Raw genomic sequence first — 6,567 nt, 5'->3', positions numbered from 1 at the left:
AGGCGTATCTTTGAAGATGTTCGGCCCAGTTTAAAAAAACAGGGCGCTGAGCACTCACTTTCATCAGTGGCGTTTGTGATTGCGAGAAAAAAAATTGGTGTATTTTGTGAAGTTGATGAATTATTACATTATATTTAGCATTGTATCCAAATTTAGATAAATATAATCGCATGGTATTCTTTTATTATTTTTTTAAAGGTTTCTTTTGTCTGAGAAGGAATATTCGAGGATGGTCAACTACACTCCAGTCGAATTCGAACAACAAACTTCCGCTTGCTAATCAAGTTCTTGCCGGCTGACTGAGCCACAACATCGGTGTACGCGGAAATATTATTGCTACGTCATTCACAAAAACAGTTCCGGGCCAGTTTCCCCAGGAAACATCTTCCCTCCCCCTTATACACACGCACGCACCTCCCTCTTTCCTCGCCTTCTCAAAAACAGAGAGATTGATAGAGAGTCAAAGAGTTGATTGAGAGAGTCAGAGAGAGAGAGAGAGGGGGGGGAGAGAGAGAGACAGAGACAGAGACAGAGAGACCAAAATCCTGGGTTGATGAACGTTCAGCAGCTGTGTTCAGCAGTGATGCCACACGGCGCGCACAACGAATAGAGGAAAAACAAAAGCAGGAAACTTGTGAAGGGGAGAGGAAGGCAACGCATTGCCTGCTGAGAGCTGCGTAACCCAACGAACCCTGGGAGTGAGAGGGGGAGGGGGAAAGAGAGAGAGAGAGAGAGAGAGAGAGAGAGAGAGAGAGAGAGAGAGAGAGAAACGCCGAACGAGGTCAACAATAAATAGAGGAAAGCCGCTCGACCTTTCGCAGAACGTGGTAAAACCGTGGAGAAAGGGAGGAGGTCCCGCGAACACATAGATCTACTGTGGCCAACACCCCCCTGTCAGTATCTTGAAATCTTCCTTCTCGCCGGTGCCGACCGCACTGACACAGGACTGGTGGCCCACTGTTGTGTAACTTATAATAGATCTCTCCAGTCTGTTGTGTAACTTATGATAGATCTCTCCAGTCTGTTGTAAACTTTTCCGAACTGTGACGGGAAATATTTCATTGTTTTACAAAACCTACTAATAAGGTAAGAGTCTTTTACTTAGCCTTTTTTTTTTTCTTTTTTTTTTTTGCATGTTATGGAACCAAATCACCACAGACGGTTCAAAGGTGGGGAGTGGGGGAGGGGGGAATGTGATGTAACGACTAGCTTGCATTTAGGCTAAAACAACCGACGAACGTAATTATCTCCAAGGTTCTGTTATTATTTATAACATATTTCAATAACGTGCGTGTTTTTCCTTCTGTGAGTGAGCAGCTGGTTTGCTCACATGGGACTTCTCAACACAACAACAGCTCTTTCTTTTTTTATTCTTTGATTTCCCTCCTCGTGTGTGGTGAGTCAAAACATCAAATGCATGAGCAGTCGCCTTGGTTACAGAGTCATAATTTTCCTCGTGGCGCAGCAACAAGATAACCTACAAATATGCACAGGCATCACGTGTACTATATGTACTAACAATCTGTGAGCTTAATTGTTGAAAGGTTCTTTTTCGAGAAAACACCTCTTTTCTGAAGCCGGTTGAATTTTAGCTTTTTGTACACATCAACGTTTCCTTAGTTTTTCCTTAGTTCTAGATCTAGTTGAATTCTTCTGTGTAGAAGTTCTAAAATAGGAACCTGTTCTCTGCAGTGCAAAACAATTATAATCAAAACTTAGAATTCTTTGTGGTGGTTGGGGACAAGCATGGGTGGGAGGGGGGATAGGGGAATGAATAGGTATATCAAGCGAAAAAATTTCTCAATTTCAAAAGGAAAGAAGTGAATGAACATTGTTTAGGTCGTTCATTGTAATGGGTGTGTCCCGGAGTTTTAATGAGTGGTTAGATCTACGGTTCTGAATTTATAGAGTTAAAATGTGTTTTTAATAAAGGCCGTTAACATTGCTTTTACAACTGAAAAACATGAAGAGAAAAAAATGGGCGTAGAAGAAACGATGCTTGCTAAATTCATATATACATGCATAGCACAGCGACATTCATAAATTCAAGGCCACAAATGTAAAATTAACAACAGGGCCTCCATGAGTGTAAACACGAGAGCTCGACTAAATGATTTTCTTCTTCTTTTCATTTTTTGACTGATTTTCATTCATTAATAGATTTTCATTCATCCTTCGTCCGTTTCTTGTCTTGTAGTTTTCTTCGCCTTCCTTTTCTTGTTCTTCGTCACTCAAAGGTTTGTCACGGGTTAATTATTCAAATGCTATGCAAAACAAACACACTGCAGGTCTGAGCAGACAAAAGCTTACCAAACACAGTTCCGTGTGCTTCAAGCTTCTCGAAATCCTCTTCGAGAAAATTAATAGGTTTTTGTAAGACTGCAATTGACGACTACATGTAGCGTAGCCAACTAAAAAGCCCTTTTTTCGTTGATGTCCTATTTGCGATTTGTGACTTGCCGTTCTGGATAGCTCTATTTTTGATACACACGAACTCATGTGTAATGCCGGAGAGTCTACAGTAACATAATACCCTGAGAACTTGCGCCGGTGGTGTAGATTCTAGCTGTAATTATGTAATCGAAGTTCTACGCCCAGTTCGACGCCGTGAAGTTCATTAAGGACTCGGGCATTTCCGACCCCGTCTGTCAGGGCCAACCAACCCCGGTTAAGAGGGATGCAACGTCCCAGCAGAAAAATAAAAATTCCCCTCCCCCAAATAAAAAGAAAACCCTGAATTTCTCACTCGAGAATCAACCCCACGTCCCTTGCGTGCGGCAGCGAAGCGCCTAAACACTACGCCACGGACGCCGTTGTCGTGGTTTTGATTCCGGAATGAAGAAGTTAGTTTTCCTGTTTGTGTTACTAGTTAGTTTGTACTTTGTTTGTTTGTTTGTTTGTTTGTTTGTTTGCTTATGACTTTTTTTTTTTGTTTAGTTTATTTTTCGAGTTGTTTGATTTTTTTGGGGGGGTGGATTTGTTTGTTCGCTTTTCCGTTTGGTTTTTTCTTGTTCCTTTTTTAATCGAGTATCACCTTCTGTCTGCTGTGATGCTGCATGCCACTCTCTCTTTTTCACTGGCTCTGTCGCCCCATCCCTTTCTCTCCCTCTCTCCCTCTCTCTCTCTCTCTCTCTCTCTCACACACACACACACACACACATACACACGCACACACACACACACACGCGCACGCACGCACACACACACACACACACACACACACACACACACACACACACACACACACACACACACACACACAAGCACACATGTAATAGCAAGCAATTCGTTATAACAATCCTGACTGGGAGGTTTCCGACAGGGGGACGGAGAATTGCGCAGGTTTCACGCTGTTATGCAACAGATTACTCTATAAGCCGCCTTCCTATTAATGGTCATTGCGACATCGTAGTAGAAAGACAGATTATATAATATACTCGATATAAGTCCTCCCCTTCCGGAAATCGAACTCACACCTTCATGCTTGTTGAGGCGAAGCGTTAAACTGCTACATTACAGACGCTGCGGTGGCTTCACAGTAAACAAGATTTATATATTCCTTCAACGCTCACACAAATGGGAAAAAGGGAACTTTTAAAAAGAGAATGGGGAAAGACCAGGATGAGTTTCATATTTCACTTGGCACATCTCCAGTACAATTTGTCAAAATGTGGACTTGAAGTGTGGTGGTGCGGCACGACTCGAAAACGAAGTAAATTCTATTAAGCTCACCACCCCCCTACCCCCCACCCGAAAAAATGAATAAATAAATGAATCATCATCATCATCATCCGGTGCCTTGCCGACTGGCGTGGGCGATCATGGACTTCCACTTCACTCTGTCTTGGGTTGCAGCAATGGTGTCTGTTGTTCTTGCTGCTCCTAGCCATGTTGTCATCTTGTCCAGTATCTTTTCTCTCTGTCTGCCTCTGCCGCTCTTTCCATCAAACTTGCCTATTGTTACAATATTCTCCAATGCGTCTTTCCGCATTGTGTGTACGAAGAAAATTGCTAGTCGCTTTTTAATATGCGTCATAAGCTGTTTTCTGTGAATTGCTTCAACCAAGACTTCTTCAATTGTTTTTGTAGCATCCAATGGATATATGTAGCATGCGTCTTATGAACCACAGCTCTGTCGCCACAATTGTTCTTTCCAAAGTAAATGAATAAGTAAATTAATTAATTAATTAATTAACAAGTAAATAAATAAGTAAGTAAGTAGTAAATAAATATACAAATAAATAAACAAATAAATAAATGAATAAATAAATAATGTTAGCACATTTCATAACTTTTCTGCGGTGTTCTTTTGGTTCTTTCTTTTTTAAAAATGGGCCGAGCTCTATTGCGTATTATACATTGATTGTATCGTATTTTTATACAAGACAATATCACCTACAGTGTAGGTTTATTTGAGAGTATCGGGTCAGACATGTCGGTGCTGTAGTGAGAAGTTGGCGGGTGCTTTGATGTTGTTTGCACCTTCTTTCCTATCGAACAACTTTCATCTTTATCTCTCCTTCTTCTTTGCATCTTACTCTCTAGAAGCACATCATTGTCTAATCTTCGACACTTACAATTTGACCTATTCACTATGTTGCAAGTGCCGTAAAACTCGCACTAAAACATTAATAAAAAAATATGTGCTGAACCATGAACAAAGTTGTCTGTTTTAGATCTGGCTCTAGATGTGAGTCAACGGTAGCTTTTTTTAACGCGTCCATGTTCTGTTCACGAGGAAACTTCGTGAGCGCTTTTCTTTTCTTCCTGGACTAGAGTTGTTTCTATGGCAACAAGTCCTCTTTTAGTGCTGCATGAGCCTACTGTATCACTGCATTGTAAAAAATGATTCCACACATTATTTGTTCAGCGAAAGTAAAAGACATGTCCGTACACTCAAATTCCTGAAAATCGTGATCTTCCTTTGAAAGTTTCCGTACCCCTGTTGTTAGTTTTTTTTAGCTTTTTTGTAATTAATTTGAAATTGAAACTTCTTTTTGGTTAGCAAAAACGTTATGCAGCTCTGTTACGTTTTGTTTTCAAAGTTTTAATGATATTTTAAAGTTAGATTTTATTTCTATTCTCACAGGAGGAGGGTAGAGGGGGGTGGGGGGGGCTTTGGGTTCAATGGCTGGCATACATTCTTTTTAATAGCTGGTGCTTTAATGGCCCCATCGACACAATTAAGTTCATTTAGGGTTCGGGCTTCGACCTAACGTGCCAGGGCCAACCCGGGCTGAGTAAAACAACATCCCAGTAAAAGATCCCGAGGCACTCACTCAAAAACAATTCTCCACAACGTCACTGTGATTCGTTGACCTAAACCACAATATCACAAACAATGGTGGTCGCATAAGTCGTACAATCACGTAAATTGAATTGCAGACTACATCAGTAATACATAAAGTACATAATAATACATTTGTACATAATGTCATAACGGCGGCTGTGGTATAGCGGTTAGGCCCTTTGTTGTTTTGGTAAGTCTTTTACGCCGTGTGCACCTGCATAAGGTTGTATGAGCGCGCTGGACTCTTTCAACATTTTCAGTTTAGTAGGAATTTTGAATTTTTACCGAATGGTGGCCAAAGCCTACCCTTATCGCTTTTTGGACCATCAAGGGATCTTAAACGTGCGCAACTTGCACACGAGACCTCAGAGATTTTCGCCCTTATCCGAAAGGGCTAGGTTTTATATTTTATTTACTATAAGATCAGGGGTGTGGCTGAAATACAACTGTAAGAATCAGCCAAGGAGTAGTGAGGCTCTTTGTCGTCACGCAAAGAAGACGAGTTCATTCCCGTCGTGTGGGGAGGAATATTATCCAGTATCTCCGTCTTTCGGCTGGGATGTTGCGTCCCTCTCTGCCAAGGTTGGCCTAGACAGACAAGATACCGTCATAGCCCACCTGCAAAAATGATCTAAATTGTGTCGAAAGCATCGTAAAAAAGCAAACATTAATTTTTTTTATGATGGTGGACATTATTGCCGTTATCGTTATCACAATCTCCATCTTCATTCGTTATAAATAAGCAAAAATTTTTTTTTAATCGGAACTGGCAATTTACAGAGGAGAATATTAACTTGTGAACGTATTTTGAGATTAGTTTAAAGAGGTGTGGCAAGGATGGCACTCATAATCTGGCGAGCACACTCGAAAACATACCTGTACATATACAAGTGCGCTCACACACGCATACATAAGAGCACACACAAGCAAGCATACGCGCGCACGCACACGCAAAATGATCTAAGTTGAGTCGAAAGGGTCGTTAAAAAAGCATACATTAGTTGTTTGATGATGTTGGACATTATTGCCGTTATCGTTATCACCATCTCCATCTTCATTCGTTGTAAAATTAAATAAGCATAAGAATTTTTAAAAATTGGAACTGACAATTTACAGAGGAAAACATTAACTTGTGAACGTACCTTGAGACTAGTTTAAAGAGGTAGTGGCAGGGATGGCACCCATAGTCTTGCGAGCACAATCGAAAACATACATGTACATATTATATACAAGTGCGCACACGCACACATACTTAAGCATACGCGCGCGCACTCACG

The 6,567-nt window shown here is 41.0% G+C and overlaps 1 protein-coding gene across 1 annotated transcript in view; it reads left to right on the top strand.

Moving 5' to 3' along the window:
- Positions 1 to 762: 762 nt before the first annotated feature.
- The window catches only part of LOC101854183 (solute carrier family 2, facilitated glucose transporter member 1), a gene marked incomplete in the record, with an annotated part of 49,150 nt that continues 43,345 nt past the window's right edge, over positions 763 to 6,567 (top strand). The window contains 1 exon segment of the mRNA XM_005102863.3: positions 763 to 1,086.

The sequence above is a fragment of the Aplysia californica genome, unplaced genomic scaffold (assembly GCF_000002075.1).
Source record: "Aplysia californica isolate F4 #8 unplaced genomic scaffold, AplCal3.0 scaffold00345, whole genome shotgun sequence".
Taxonomy (NCBI): domain Eukaryota; kingdom Metazoa; phylum Mollusca; class Gastropoda; order Aplysiida; family Aplysiidae; genus Aplysia; species Aplysia californica.
Note: the sequence above shows the minus strand (reverse complement) of the source record. Positions and strands in the feature narration are given on the sequence as shown.